The sequence below is a fragment of the Lepisma saccharinum genome, chromosome 22 (assembly GCF_977018435.1).
Source record: "Lepisma saccharinum chromosome 22, izLepSacc3.1, whole genome shotgun sequence".
In the NCBI taxonomy this organism is placed as follows: domain Eukaryota; kingdom Metazoa; phylum Arthropoda; class Insecta; order Zygentoma; family Lepismatidae; genus Lepisma; species Lepisma saccharinum.
This window is the reverse complement of record NC_139250.1, coordinates 30,006,267-30,022,889: the sequence shown is the minus strand read 5'-3', so window position 1 is coordinate 30,022,889 and position 16,623 is coordinate 30,006,267. Positions and strand designations below refer to the sequence as shown.

The 16,623-nt window shown below is 37.7% G+C and overlaps 1 non-coding gene across 1 annotated transcript; it reads left to right on the top strand.

Annotated features, from left to right (window-relative positions):
* The first annotated feature begins 932 nt into the window (after positions 1–932).
* Positions 933–1,127, top strand: LOC146005050 (U2 spliceosomal RNA). The gene has a single exon (XR_014443984.1). It is a non-coding gene; the product is annotated as a U2 spliceosomal RNA (small nuclear RNA).
* Positions 1,128–16,623: the final 15,496 nt, after the last annotated feature.

Sequence of the window (16,623 nt, the reverse complement as noted above, 5' to 3'; positions counted from 1 at the left end):
TCCTACCGGATGTCGCTCACGGATACAAAGAAATCCAAGTCTGTTAGATCTTAAGATCCGTGGCACACGCATAATTCCTACCAACAGCGTCAAATATCTTGGTGTCATATTTGACACAAAACTAACATGGACACCACACCTGCAGAACATCAAAAAGAAAGCCAAAAACAGACTACAGCTGATGAAGAGACTTGTCGGCACGAATTGGGGACTTCGAGCAAACATCCTCCTAAATACCTATCTGGCCTTTCTTCGGCCCGTACTTACGTATGGACATACAGCATGGCTCTCAGCAGGGGACTCGTTCTATGAACGACTACAAATCATAGAGAGACATGCATGTCGACTGGCATACAGAATCAAACTACCAAGTCCAACTCGACTCTTATACACACAAATAAGTTTTCCACATATAACACTTCACCTAGAGGCATTGCGAAAAGAATATATAAATAACAGGATGGCCAAAGAACACCCACCGTTGGTTCACACAATCCGTGAAGATGCAATACACGACTGCTACCCGTACAGATTGTATACTCCATTACAACATCTTTTAACTCTGTATACTCTGACCATCGGGCCCAGACATCCTGATTATGAACTATACACCATTCATCATCCACCACAATTACGACCACATTTATACCCTTCATATTGCAACTAATAATCAAACTACAAGAAAGGGTATTTACTTACTAACATAAGAATGAAAGTAGGGTGTAATATAATATAGCAATGAAAATCCAAGGTCATTTCAAGACTAGGTTAGAGTTCATTTCATAATCCCAAAAATAGAAAAAGTGCACTTAGCCTATCTATTATTATTATTATATAATTAAAAGTATCAAGCACGTACCGAAGAGAGGGACATAACCCTCTAAACGGATGAACAATAAAAAAAAAAAAAAAAAAAAAAAAAGTTTTTCGTTATCGCTTCTCGGCCTATTCGGGCTAAGATCAAAGTGTAGTATCTGTTCTTATCAGCTTAACATCTGATAAGACCTGCATTGCAGGTCCAGTTTGTTAACCTGTTTTTTGGAAACTGGCGAGGTGATCGTGGCTTGCCACATCCTTGCCACCTGTCGGCCTGACATTGCAGCACTGTCGGGATCGGCAGACATGTATAAATGAAACCAAATTCTTAAACACTTCAAAAAATTTAACTTTCCTATCTATCCGTACAGTGGTGGCGATTAGGGAGGGCAGTTGCCCCCACCCCCCTTTTTGCCACTTTTTCTCCCGCACTGTGCCAAACCTTATGTATCAAATCAAGGGAAAATAAACTGTCTTTGCCCCTCCAGTTTTGGACCCCAATCGCCGCCACTGTATCCGTACAATTCCACCCAATACACCATTGGAAGCTAATGAGTACACGATGTCTGTGAAATGTTTGCCCAGTTGGTAGTGAGTCTGATTACAACACGGGAGTCTCAGATTCGATTCCCAAGGTGGCTGATATTACATTGAAAATTTTCCAGTCAATATCTTTGGATTACTGTTCTGTGGCTAACTCAATCCCTCATCAATGGGAGCGGAGCGTGTTGCTGATTTCATCACCTACTCTGTGGCCGCGATCGGGAAAGTGTAGACGATACCTCTACCAGGGGCGTGCCGTGACCTTTCGTGATGGGCAAGCGATGGGTTAATTTTTCGTTTCGGTTAATTATAACAATTTGAAATATAATATAGGCCTACACACATCCCTACTTACAATAATGTGCATAATGGTGAAGTATCGGGCTTGAGCGTGTGAAGTGCATACATACCGTAAAATCAAATCTTCGCTGCACGGTTTATAAAGAAGAAAAACAGCCTCTCGATATAAACTTGTAAATTTCAACCATGAAGAAAATAATGATTTACTGTACTTGATATTTGAGGGCAACTGTAAATTAAATTACGTTCTTTTTTAACCCTGAAAATAATAAACATCCTATTAGCATAAAGTTTCGATCTTAAATAAACGGACGGGTTTCGGTTTCTTACTTGGCTAGAATTATGAATCATGACTTGTCTTCAGTTGGATGCAAGCGCAGATGTGATTCTGGGAACGTTCATGTCTTTGCACTGCATTATAAAAATTGCTCAAGTCACTGTCGCTGGTATAGTTCCATGTTCCTAAATTTGTATTGAACAAAACACATGGCCAACAAAATAATTTATTGAGATCATTGCTGCCACATAACTACATAATATTGTTGTACTGAGATGTTTTAAACTGCCTAATGAAAACTTTCCCATCTTTCTTAGTTGGTTTGGTTATGCACAGTTCAGGACACGGTCGCTCATGATTCACAATCACAAGCTCCAACTTTACACCATATGTTCTCGAACTGAATGGTTTTGAAAGAAGGTCCCTAATCAAGTCCTTACCTGCAGCACTGCAAATCAATGGCTCTTCTGGTATGTCAACCATGGCGGAAATTTTCAATGCAGAATCATACTTTTACACCAGGTACAAAAACACTACACAAAGAACAGAAAAAAAACAGCACAATATCACAGTAAAAAACAACATGCATCAGCAGCATCCACGCTTCTAAATTAACCTCCCTTTTCACCCTACCTGCAGTGTTACATACCCTCCATATTTTCGAGTAACTGAACACATGACGAATATGTTCAAGTACCGGCTGTGATTTCATTTCTTATAAATAGCATACGACTGGTGATCACTGGCTAACTTCATAATGTAATTTGTTGATTACTATAGAGTTTCAAACATGAAATCGTACCGCGTTAGGTGGTGCTACGGATGCACAGAAAATTCTGGAAGTTAGTAACACTTGTGGCCAGTGTGGACGAATTCTTTCCAATACCCTTACCAAAGACAGATGCGGTCTTGGTGTTGCTTGCCCTCGGCCTTTTTTCTTCGTAAACTGAGATGGACAGTGTCCATGCAAAAACTGCATAAGTCACTCGAAAAGCGGGGAGAAAGGCGAGCAGTCCTCTTCTTCTAACGCGGTCAGTCGTGCCGCATCGCCCAGGTCATAGAGGGTGTAGCTGGTTTATGTTTCAAGCCAAAAGAACAGAAAATAGAGGAAATGAAAATTCTGAAATGTAAATATCTTATAGTAAATAAATTCCATTCTAATGTGTATAAAGGCATTGAAAAACACGAACTTAAGATATCAAAAGTGTTTTAAAAAACAACGCAAGCGGCGCTTGCCCCGCCTTTCCTTACCGCACGCTTCTGACCTCTACAGACCACAATGTCGTATATATACGGAAATTATGGATGTCCTTCAGCTTACAGAAGCCCAAGGATTGTAGTATTTTATCCGTTATAATTTAATTGATACTATTTGTGTACACACATGTACACTTGCTGCAAGGGCTGGAACCTCCAATGTGTCGTGTCTGTAATGTTATTTTAAGGCATATTCTTATTGAATGTGTCAATGTTGCTTTCCTCAGGCATACTTAATCTTCCCAACAGTTTATCATCCCTGTTGGGAGATGTCGACAGTGTTTTAACAAATGTTTTTAGCTTTTTGATAAAAGCTGGTCTCTTCCACTGCCAATGTGGAAGTTTTTAGTGTTTTGTCACTTTTATGATGTGTTGTGTTTGTCCTGTGTACTTTTCATTTTTCCCAATGGGCTTTCTATACCCCTTTTTAATTAATAGGTAAGAATTTCAGATAAGGGGATATTTCCCCACGTACATTGAAGGGTGCAAAAGACCTTATGTGACGAAGCACCCAACAATTTTAATTCATTCTTTCTTTGTTAGAATTGAGCTTTAATTTGTAAACACCTACTTGTGTGTGCGGGAGGGGGGGGGTGAGAGAGAGAAATTAATATAACTTTCAAAATATTATCAACTAATGTAGTGTTTTGATCAATTTTGAGATGTTACTTATTTGCTTATTCAATTAATACAGAACAATTTATGTTAAACGAGGGAGAAGAGTATTGTCCCGTTATACCATATTCTCTTACACACACATACACACACTCACACACACACACACACATAGCATATATTCGGCCATGCTTTCATGACACTGTGCAATGCGTAATTGGGCATGCTTTAAAAAGGTATCTGAACCCCCTATAATATGAAACACTGTGTACTTCTTATATGTAGTCAGTCCTCATTTTGCAATATTTTCCTGCCTTTGACGTTCTTTTTTTTTTAGAAATACTGGTCCAAAAGAGGGGGTTAAAACTGCCACCAACCCCCCCCCCTCCTCTTGGGCATGCCACTGTATATGGGTCGCATAAGACTATCTTACAGTTCATGTAAATAAGTATGTGTGTGTATGTATATCTTATTAGCATACATTTATAATTCTCATCTTAATACACTTCTCTATTGAATATGAACTAACCAGCAGTAAATACAATTAGAGATAGGCTATTATTAAATTTTTTCATTCTTTCATTATTATAAGTCGGTATGCTAGAAGGTTGAAACGTTACGTTTAGTTTATGTTTTATAATAATATAAATTTCTGCCTTGGTCAGCATATTGAGTTTTCATACTTTCGTTGATTAAAAATTGAATATAATACTTCATTATAAAAAAATACAGTCATATCTTTATATAATAATTCCACTCCATCTGTTGGTAATAAAATGAGAGTTTTGCGATTTATATAAATATTTCGAATATAAGAAGTGAACAACGAAAGTTAATTATATACACGTATTCTTTACTTAGTTTTAGTATTGCTATATCGGAGATATTTCAGGGGCACAACCCCTCATACCTCATTTTTGGCACTTCTTTGGGGAGTATCTATTTTTTTTTAACATGGAGGTGCCATAAATGTAGAACTCTTATGATGAAATCTTTATATTGTCTGGATGCCTTTGGGAACTAGTCTGTGTTGCATTGTGCAAAGTGCATTTCAAGCTGACCAGAAAAAGAAACGAATTGTTCCCTAAGTTGTGCTCCATTCGTGATGCAGCGTTGCCAACTGTATATGTACGGTAATTTCGTGTCCAATACAAAAGTATCATATGCTAGGAGCATGGCAATGGAGAGAATCTTATATACATAAAAAAGAATGACCAATGTTTAATTGAATTAATTTAAATTACTTCGCTTTTCTGCCACCTTTGGCTAATCGCGAAAATGTGGATGCATGGTGATAAAACTAAATTGATAAAGAACAATCACAAGCATATAGGGACAGCACACAAGTCTCACAGTTGAGCCCACGCGCCAGAGCCTCATTAGTCTGTTAAATGCAGTCAATGGTGTACTACGTGGAAGCACTAGCGTACACAGGATTTTTTTGGAGGGGTGTTGAAATTGTAAGGTGAGTTCTACATAGCTGCATTCTGGGGGGGGACAATATGAAATATTTTTGTGATTACAATGTTTAACCTTCGATTTAAAAGTTATTCACAGACAAGAATAATTTTCGGGGATCATTTTAAGTGAAATTCGCTTTTACAACTGTAGTTTTTCCAGATATCTTTATTGTTTTTATTTGAAGAAAAAAAATGATTATTCTAAAAATTTGTGGAGGGGCTGTGCCCACATCATCTCCCCCTTGCGTATTCCAGCGCGTTTAAATGAGATTGACTTTTGGGTACATTCAGGTCCCTTGCAATTGAACTGAAATCATAAACCTGAATTATTTGCGCACACATTGCAACATTGAGGTTGAAATTTTGCCCTCATTCAAAGCAGAACTCTACTGCTCAAGTCAGGCAGCTACTCGGTCTGAACAGATTTAATTTGCAATGTAGTATAAGTATAAGTATTATCACAAATATCAAATAATACGATCAACGCACACTTAAATGCCTGTTCATTAACATCATAAGACAATTCTTCTTATCTGAAGAACTCCTTGGACCATCAAATAAAACAAGCACTCTACTTTTGAAAAATATTTTATCACATTGTCAATAGATGTCACGCTCTTACAAGTTATTTTTTACATACAAAATAAACTTTACAGCCTGTTTATTATTATCAAGAGTATATTCTGGAATCACAACGTCCTGCAACATCTGAAGGAACGTACGTGTCACTGGTAACAGTTCCTGAACGAATAAGAATGGTCCTATGACACCACCACTACAAATACCACCCCAAACAGTGACACCAGGGACGTTTAACTCTTCCGTCATAATTTCGTGTGGATTGGTATCATTCCAATAAACACAAATGTGTCTGTTTACGCGACCGTTCATCTTGAATGAGGCCTTATCTGTCCACAAAATTCGTTTCCAGAAGTCTCTGTCAGCTTCGTTCCGAATGAGACACCACTCACAGAACTCAACACGTCGGTCCGGATCACATTCGTGTAACGCGTTCAGAAGCTTTGGCCGGTAAGATTTCATCTTCAAATCCTTTAACATGTTCCTTACAGAGTACGTGACATTCCCAGGTCCCCTGCGCGCCTTCTGGTACACTTCTTTGAGCTGGATACACAACTCTGAGCAACATGTGCAGTGTTTTCTTCATTTCGTACACTTCGAATCGTCCGCTTCGCTGTAGATCATGCACAGAACCTGTAGCCTCGAATCGTTGGTTCAGGTTTCTCATGGCTTGACGTGATGGTGGTTCCACACATGGAAATCTTTTGAATTCTGCTGTCACCACATTTGTGTTTTTGTTGTGTTTCCAACAAGCTTGTAGCACGAAAACACATTGTTCCTTTGTTAATTTGCGATTCATCTCAAGACCTGCAATGCAAGATAACATCTTCACTCAGTAAACAACTGTTTTCAACAAACAATAAACAAAACACGTACGAAAACATGGTTACCAGTCCTAGAGACACAGTAGTGCCAGTCCCAGTATAAAAAAACGCTGATTCCTCGCTTATTTCTTTCTTTTCTTTCCTTACTTGTTTTGGGGAAATCGACTTTGTGCCCACACTGTATTTGGAGTGCACAATTTCCCGTGGTTTGGTTGTAGGTTACACTTTTTAAAAATCTTTTTCGTGTTAAACATTTTACATGAAGCAAGGAGAGAAAGTACACATATTAATGCAACAAACGTACTAGCCTAACCTATTCGATATACCTGGATGCTAGGAACACTAACCTTAAATGATCTAACAGTAATTCAAGCCTATGAAAATGGAAATGATAACACTGGTCTACATATGAATTTTTTTTTCTGCTGACTTAGATATTTTAACTGATTCTATATAATTTGAGGTCGCTGATTCCAAATATGTAGTTAGATAAAGTGTATCACGTCACAATTTTTCACAAATCACATTTGAAAATTTTCACAATATTTCAATACTGGACTAAACTCCAACAATTTTCCATATAGATAATGAAATTATAGGACTATACATAGGTGGCGTAGCTGATAACAGGTATTAAGCTGCATTGTTTCACAAGTCACATTTCAAAATTTTCAGAAAATTATATCCGGCTACATTCCAACAGCAGTTGCAAATTGATCAATTTATTTCGCGAGCACATACAGTCAGCACCTGATGCCTGTACTTATGCTAAACTTAACATACACCACAGAATAGCACAACTTGCATACCTACTTAGCAATCGTCGGCCATCATGTTTTCATTCCATCTCCCATGATATCGGTGCTCCATTATTTTTATGTGTTGGTGGAAGCGTTCTTCACTTACGGCACCAAGATTGGACGGAAATACATCTAAGTGGTTGTGCAGAAAGTGAAGCTTGACACTCATATTTACTCCTAACTTTTGAAACGTCACCAACAAATTTTCATCAAGAACCTCGTAGTTGTGCACCCTGAAGTTTCCAACAAAGTTTGTAATGACATCAGAAAAGGCACACCATGCATTTTTCTCTGTGAGGTTCATTGTTTGTAAGAATTCTTCATCTTTCATTAGCATCCTTATCTGAGGACCATCAAAAATACATGCTTTTACTTTCTCATGCGTCAATGCAAGAAATTTTGAGCAAATGTATTTAAAGCAAGCCCCATTCTTATCCAGAGCTTTTACATACTGCTTCATTAAGAAAAACTAAATATGCTGACCAAGGCAGTAATTTATTTTATTAAAAACATAAACTAACGTAACGTTTCAACCTTCTAGCAAGGTCTTCTTCAGACTCTGTATCAAGTACAAGAGTAACCAGATACAACAAAAGTGCAATATATATACACACAAACATTACTCCCTCCAGACTATTTAGAAAGTTGTTTGGAACTTTCTAGCAGATGACTTTCACTTCCCAACTTTACTTTCACCTAAAAGGTTAAACACAATTACTTCCATAGAATGTGGTTGGACTTTTTAATCTCACGCTCTTTTCCCTTCATTTTTCTTCCTTCTCCTCTCCTCTTTTTCTCTTGTCCTTTCCACTCTTTCCAACATCTTCTTCCATTCTTTGTTTAACTTCAGTCCCCCATTCCAGTTCATTGTGTCTTCTTCACCTTTCTTCTCTATTTCCTTGGCTTCTTTCCACTTTCTAACTAGCATTCTCTTCTCCCTTCCTATCTGCTTAGCCTCATCCCACTCTATGTCATGTCCTGTTTCTCTCGTGTGTTTAAATATTGCATTTCTCTCTCTCTTAAGTCGTACATCATCCCTATGTTGTTTCAACCTGTCTTTCAGCCTTTTTTTCGTTTCTCCTATGTACACACTCTGACATTCTTTACATTTTACTTCGTAGATAATCCCTTCCTCTTCTTCTTCTCTGTTTTCCTTTTTCTTGTTAGCATTCCTCGCTATTCCTAAGATGCTTCTCCCTCCCTTCCTGTAAGTTTTAATTCCCGCTTTCCTAAGCACTTTGCATATCTTTTCTGTGGTCTTCCCCATACTCCTTATTCCAAACCTTCTCTCCTCTTTTTCTTTCTCTTCCAATTCTCCCCTGCCCGTTTTCTTACTTTTTCTGTTTATGTCCAGTCTATCCTGCTTCTCATTGCCATTCTTTTCCAGCTGTTTCCATAGGCTATTTATTTTGCCTTCTTTTTCACATTCTTTCATGCATATTTTCTTGATTCTGTCCTCCATATTCTTTATAAAATTTATTTTTGTCACCTCACTTACATCACTTCTTTTGTGGCAGAATACTCCTGCTGCACACTTCTTCTGATGCCAAGCGGTTTCAATTTCTTGTCCTCTTTTCCTTTTCATCAATATATCTAGATAGCTTAACTTGTCTTCTTCTTCTATTTCAAGTTCCAATAATATCCCTCTTTCTTCATCTTGAATTTCTTTGGCAAAAATGTCAAGCTGCCTCTTCGTTCCCTTCCATATGCCAAAACAGTCGTCCACATATCTGCAAAACAGAATCATTTTGTCACCTCCCTTTTCTATCACTTTCTTTTCCCATTCATTCATAACCAATTCAGCCAATGCTGGGCTTAGACTGGAACCTATATTTAGTCCTTCACTCATTAACATTATTTTATCTCCCATTATACTGTAACCGTTATTCCAAATGGTTTCCAGCGCCTTCACTACCCTTTCACTATCCCATTCTCCTATAATTTCTTGTCCCATTCTCTTTTTAATAATGTCCAAAACGTGTCCCCTCTTGATGCTCGGGAACATACTTTTCACGTCTAAGCTAAACATTGTCGTCTTCATCTCATTTAACTTAAGTCCTTTTATGAGGTCTACTACTTGTTCACTGTTCTTAACTGCTCTGCTTTCTTGCTGTGTTACTAACACGTCAATAACTTTCTTTAATTTCTTTTCTAAGGGTTCCAAAATATTGTTTCTGCAGTTCATTACTGGTCTTAACTTTATCTCCTCTTTGTGTATCTTTGGAAAGCCTTTCAAACTTGGTAGTCTTCCTGTCTCCTTTATGCATTTCTTGAAACCACTCCTCCTACAGTCTTTTATGATTCTTTCTTTTATAGTTTGTTCTTCACTTGTTCCACAAATCTCCTCATATCCATTTTCTTTTAGGTCTTCAAACTTCATCTCGTACCATTCTCTTTCCATCACCACAATTGCTCCTCCTTTATCTGCCTGCTCTATCACCACATCATTTCTTGTTTTGATTTTCTTCATCCCTTCCCTTTCTTTTTGACTCAAATTATCTACTTTTCCTTGTTTTCCCATTTCTTTCTTCAGTATGGCTGCTGTTCTTCTTCTAATCTTGTCTCTTTCTGGTTCTTCTTTTATATGGAGCACTGCTTCTTCAATGTCATACATAACTTCCTCATAATCTACATTTCTTTCTTTAACTTTGAAACCTCTGCCTAGTTTTAAAAAAGCTTCCTCTTCTTTTGTTAGGTCTACATTCCCTATTACCACAACTCTTCTTCTGGTATCCTCTTCTTCTTCCTCTTCTCCTCTTTCTTCTTTCCATCCTAGTCCCTCTCCTTTCCTCTTCAATTTTATTTTTATTTTCTCTCTAAATTTCTCCTGCCAGATTTGTGGAACAAGTGAAGAACAAACTATAAAAGAAAGAATCATAAAATACTGTAGAAGGAGTGGTTTCAAGAAATGCATAAAGGAGACAGGAAGACTACCAAGTTTGAAAGGCTTTCTAAAGATACACAAAGAGGAGATAAAGTTAAGACCAGTAATGAACTGCAGAAACAATATTTTGGAACCCTTAGAAAAGAAATTAAAGAAAGTTATTGACGTGTTAGTAACACAGCAAGAAAGCAAAGCAGTTAAGAACAGTGAACAAGTAGTAGACCTCATAAAAGGACTTAAGTTAAATGAGATGAAGACGACAATGTTTAGCTTAGACGTGAAAAGTATGTTCCCGAGCATCAAGAGGGGACACGTTTTGGACATTATTAAAAAGAGAATGGGACAAGAAATTATAGGAGAATGGGATAGTGAAAGGGTAGTGAAGGCGCTGGAAACCATTTGGAATAACGGTTACAGTATAATGGGAGATAAAATAATGTTAATGAGTGAAGGACTAAATATAGGTTCCAGTCTAAGCCCAGCATTGGCTGAATTGGTTATGAATGAATGGGAAAAGAAAGTGATAGAAAAGGGAGGTGACAAAATGATTCTGTTTTGCAGATATGTGGACGACTGTTTTGGCATATGGAAGGGAACGAAGAGGCAGCTTGACATTTTTGCCAAAGAAATTCAAGATGAAGAAAGAGGGATATTATTGGAACTTGAAATAGAAGAAGAAGACAAGTTAAGCTATCTAGATATATTGATGAAAAGGAAAAGAGGACAAGAAATTGAAACCGCTTGGCATCAGAAGAAGTGTGCAGCAGGAGTATTCTGCCACAAAAGAAGTGATGTAAGTGAGGTGACAAAAATAAATTTTATAAAGAATATGGAGGACAGAATCAAGAAAATATGCATGAAAGAATGTGAAAAAGAAGGCAAAATAAATAGCCTATGGAAACAGCTGGAAAAGAATGGCAATGAGAAGCAGGATAGACTGGACATAAACAGAAAAAGTAAGAAAACGGGCAGGGGAGAATTGGAAGAGAAAGAAAAAGAGGAGAGAAGGTTTGGAATAAGGAGTATGGGGAAGACCACAGAAAAGATATGCAAAGTGCTTAGGAAAGCGGGAATTAAAACTTACAGGAAGGGAGGGAGAAGCATCTTAGGAATAGCGAGGAATGCTAACAAGAAAAAGGAAAACAGAGAAGAAGAAGAGGAAGGGATTATCTACGAAGTAAAATGTAAAGAATGTCAGAGTGTGTACATAGGAGAAACGAAAAAAAGGCTGAAAGACAGGTTGAAACAACATAGGGATGATGTACGACTTAAGAGAGAGAGAAATGCAATATTTAAACACACGAGAGAAACAGGACATGACATAGAGTGGGATGAGGCTAAGCAGATAGGAAGGGAGAAGAGAATGCTAGTTAGAAAGTGGAAAGAAGCCAAGGAAATAGAGAAGAAAGGTGAAGAAGACACAATGAACTGGAATGGGGGACTGAAGTTAAACAAAGAATGGAAGAAGATGTTGGAAAGAGTGGAAAGGACAAGAGAAAAAGAGGAGAGGAGAAGGAAGAAAAATGAAGGGAAAAGAGCGTGAGATTAAAAAGTCCAACCACATTCTATGGAAGTAATTGTGTTTAACCTTTTAGGTGAAAGTAAAGTTGGGAAGTGAAAGTCATCTGCTAGAAAGTTCCAAACAACTTTCTAAATAGTCTGGAGGGAGTAATGTTTGTGTGTATATATATTGCACTTTTGTTGTATCTGGTTACTCTTGTACTTGATACAGAGTCTGAAGAAGACCTTGCTAGAAGGTTGAAACGTTACGTTAGTTTATGTTTTTAATAAAATAAATTACTGCCTTGGTCAGCATATTTAGTTTTTCATAATCATGGAAACAATGCTTAATGGTGTTATGCTTCATTAATCCCAACTTAATGTGCAGGGGAGGAAGTAACACTTTCTTAGGATCAACAAGCGGCTTGTTCTGGATGTTTTTTGCCCCGACTTCAAAGCTTTTCCTGGCAGGCCACAGTCTTCATACCCAATGTTCGTTCCTTGCTCGACTGTCCCATAAACACAAAAAGCATGGATATTTCGTGAAACCTGCTTGTTGACCAAGTAACATTGAAATGACCTTGAGATCTCCGCAAACAAGCCAACTGTCATTTGCATACTTTATCTTTCGAAGCAATTCTTTCATTGTTTCGTAGCTTTCCTTCAAATGTACGGAGTGGCCAACAGGAATGGATGCTAACTTATTGCCATTATGCAGCAACACACACTTCAAACTCCTCTTCGAGCTATCAATAAAAAGCCTCCATTCTTCTGCATTATACGTACATCCCATAGCTTCAATTAGTCCCTTCACATCTGTACATAGACAAGTTCTTCGTCCCTTTGAAAATATCTTAATAGATGCCTCTCTCTGTCCCGATACATGTTCCAGACGCTAACATATTTCTTTCCTTTAGTCTACACAGGTCCTGCATACTTTATGAAGTGCCAGGATTTATCTTGGTCACCCAATTTAATCCCGAAATATGCACTATATGCTTTCCTTACAAAGTCAGTAATATTTGTCCTTTGTTTTGGGGTTAACAATGTTCGAATAACTGATTGAAATAATATTCATTATAACATTCCATGTGCTGCCATCTTGTGGCGTCTTTACGGACTACGTTGTTTCATTGCTCTAAATATACATCCCTAATATTAGATAATTTTCTATTTTCCTCCGAAACCTGACGTGATAGAAAAAAACGGATTTCGGTTTTGGATTTACCACCCTCGAATTACTAAAGAACAACCATCAGCCTCCAGTCAGCAAAATGGACGTAGACCAGTGTAATAATACTGATGCAAGCAACATACTTTAAGAAGTCCAAAGCAAAAATCAGGAGAACACAATAAACATCATGTTCTATCAAGAGAATATTGTTAAAAGAATATCGTATTCTAAAGTCCTTATAATTATATCCCTTTTCGGTAAACAAGCTAGATAATGGTAAAAACCAAGAGACAAGTTATTTTTCAGGATAATGCGTAAGTTTTAATATATATCAGCGTGTGTTTCATTCATCCCTAAAAACAACAATTTACTTCTAACTGTACCTGAACTGAAGTCGTCGATCTCGCTCTCCTACTTTTCCACAGAGCATAAATATAAATAAAGCAAATGTGTTACATGAAATCACAATGGCTGACTATGTAAATGTACTAATCGTTATACATTTCATATTTTATTTTCATAAAACTATGTAAAAGTTGGCAACTGAAGATTTTCTTAAGTAAAAAGCAAAACTCGCAAACAGAGATTGGATTTAGGGAGGCCAAAGTCCCTTGGCTTCATCACACCATCAGAAGAAAATTATAAATATTCTACACAAAATGCTGTTCTAGTAAGGCGCAGATGAAACGTCACTTCCTTTAAATATGAAGAGTTTGTGTGGAAAATCACATTTTTGCCTCCCCATCAATTTTTTAAAATTCGCCGCATGTGTATACACGTTTTATTAAAAATATATATATTTGCTCCCCTTGTTCTTCCATTGTCCAAGACGGGCACAACCTTCAACCAGCCAATGAAGACTGAAATAAAGATAGTTTGCGACAAAGAGAACTTTATGTTTTGCACTTGCACTGTTTGAGGCAAAATTCAGAGAACCGCGGAAAGCTTTACATAACAATACCCACAGACAAGGAATATAGAAGTATTTTAGGAAGAGCATTCCGAGGCACGGAGCTCTCCCATTGGCCAGAAGCCGCAACGAGCTCTGACGTGACCAAGGGGATCTGTCAAGGGGCGTGGCTCGCTTAGCAATGGAAGCTTACGGGAAATATTTTCATTTTTAATTGTCCATATCTTGGTTCTATTAACCATTTGCAGCAGAATAATAAGCAAAACGCAAGGAATAAGACCTAGGCAATATTATGAAGAAGTTTACAGCACGCAATTACAATAAATGGCGTTATACAAATCAAACAAAAAGTAATCACGACTATCCTCTTATATCGCCCCTACATTGAAATCTGAAGTTGCGTATGGGTAAATAAATACAATTTTACGTATTAAATATTTTGCTACCACACCAATACTTATTATCCTTCATACCTTCAAATTTTCACAGATGTTTGTTATTAATAATTTGTTCATTATAATTTATATATCTAGTATACATAGGATGTCGCTGTTGTTATATGACGTCGCTTTTCTACGTATTTAGGGTAACCGCAACAATAAAAATGAATGATGAAATGATAAATTTGATGGGCTAGATGAGTGTGTCAAGCATTGGTGTACGCAGGGGGGGGGGCTTAAGGGGCTGCAGCCCGCCGAAATTCTTAGAAAATAAAAAAAAATCAAATGAAGACAGTAATGAAGTAAAAAAAAAACTTTAAAATGACCCCCAATAACTATTTTTGTGTTTGAATAACTTTTAAAACGAAGGATTAAAATGGTAATTGGAGCTCGTATCTAATGAAAACAGAACAGCGACAACGGGATATCAGCGAAATTGATTTTCGGCGATACATTCTATGAACCAATCTCATTCTTTTCAGTAAAGGTTAGATTCATGGCACTGAACCCGCGTATAATTTGAATTGAATTAACATAATCCTTGAGTGAGGTGGAAATGGGTTTTGGATATTTTTTTTTTTTTTTGTAAATGTTAAAATCTTTAACTAGTGATGCAATCATGCTTTCGCTTACATTAAAGTTTACACTATGGTAAAATTGCAGAATATTCTACCTAAACTGATTTGTGTTTAAAAAAACCGTAACATCAAAATATGATTTTTAGAAATTAATAAATAAATAATAAATGGATAAAATGCAACGTCGTGGGAAAGCGTAATCCCTTAATAAATTCAAGGAAACTCGTGCCAGATCGATGGCGAATCTGGTCAACCGCGTGTTCGACTTTGAATCCCGTCACTGAAGTTCCCGACTTCGAGTCACGTCGTGGGCATTGATGTTCTTTGTGCCTGCCCTTTCATCAGTTTCATGTGATCATCACTCATCGCCGCGATTAACCAAAAAGTGGTAAAAAAAGCGACGTCAAATAACAAATACATGAACAATAGGCCTGGCCTCTGTCTTGGTTTAGCAATGTGATTTGTTAATCACTATACGGTGGAGGCCGAGGCGGAAATAAATATCAGTAAGAATAAAAATTCATTACAACTTACCCTTCCTGGAGACGAAGTGGAGACAGTGCTACCCACTGTCGTCTTTTTCTCGCTGCACTTGCTTCCATGGACTTGAGTTTCATTAGTTTATTCAAATGTCGAATTCTAATAAAAGTTCTTGTTCTGACATACAGGGAAGTAATCTTTTCGTTAACTTCAGGAAATTTTGACTGAAGTACTGTCTTTAGAGTGTCCATAACTTTATGTTGCTTGGAAACAATTGACCCATGGAAGGATGCAAACACAATCTCAAATTGAATAACTTTTTCCATATCCGAACCACTACGTCCCTCCACCGGGTACCGAACTGGAATCCCTCGATTATAAGGCGATGACGCCACCACTACGCCATCGGGGAGGCCCTCAAAATAGAAATAGATGTGGTGCCAGATTCCTTAAAGCCCCAATTGGTACACTCTGCAACAGCACAAGAATGTTTACCTTTGGCACGCTTATTCATGATACAGACACCGAATACACGTAATACGACCTAAAATTACTCGCTTTAATATTCAAGACAAACAGCACAAGCACTTCTGTAAACGAATACCTGATCGCTACTACTGGACCTGCAGATTTTTCTGACATCTGGGAGAAATCTGTGCCTCGAAGTTGGCTTATACCGAACAATGAAAGCCATGTCGCTTTCGGAAACTGGAAGCAATTACTTTCCATTTGAATGTTCCCAACTGCAGGTATGAACCCCCTCGGTGTACATCAAATCGTCTATCGAATATCCTTTACCTGGAGGAATCGCTATAGCGTAACGCTCTATGAACTCAGAAGCGAACCTTGGTTGAGGCCTGGGTGTGTATCATTGTGTGTCTTATCTATTTCATCTTTCATTTTCATTTCATTGCCCTAGTTTGCTCTATATGTCAAAAAGCGACGTGAAATAATAAAACAGATTGATTGAATTGGCGTATTAAGTCCAGTTTATGTACATTGAGGCTAATTGTACCTACAGTTTAAAGTGGGATCCGAACCACTACGTGCCTCCACCGGGTACCGAACCCGGGATCCCTCGATTATAAGGCGATGACGCCACCACTACGCCATCGGGAGGCCCTCAAAATAGAAATAGATGAGAACGTTAATTGGTTCAGTAACGATCTCGCTACCCAGCGAAGGT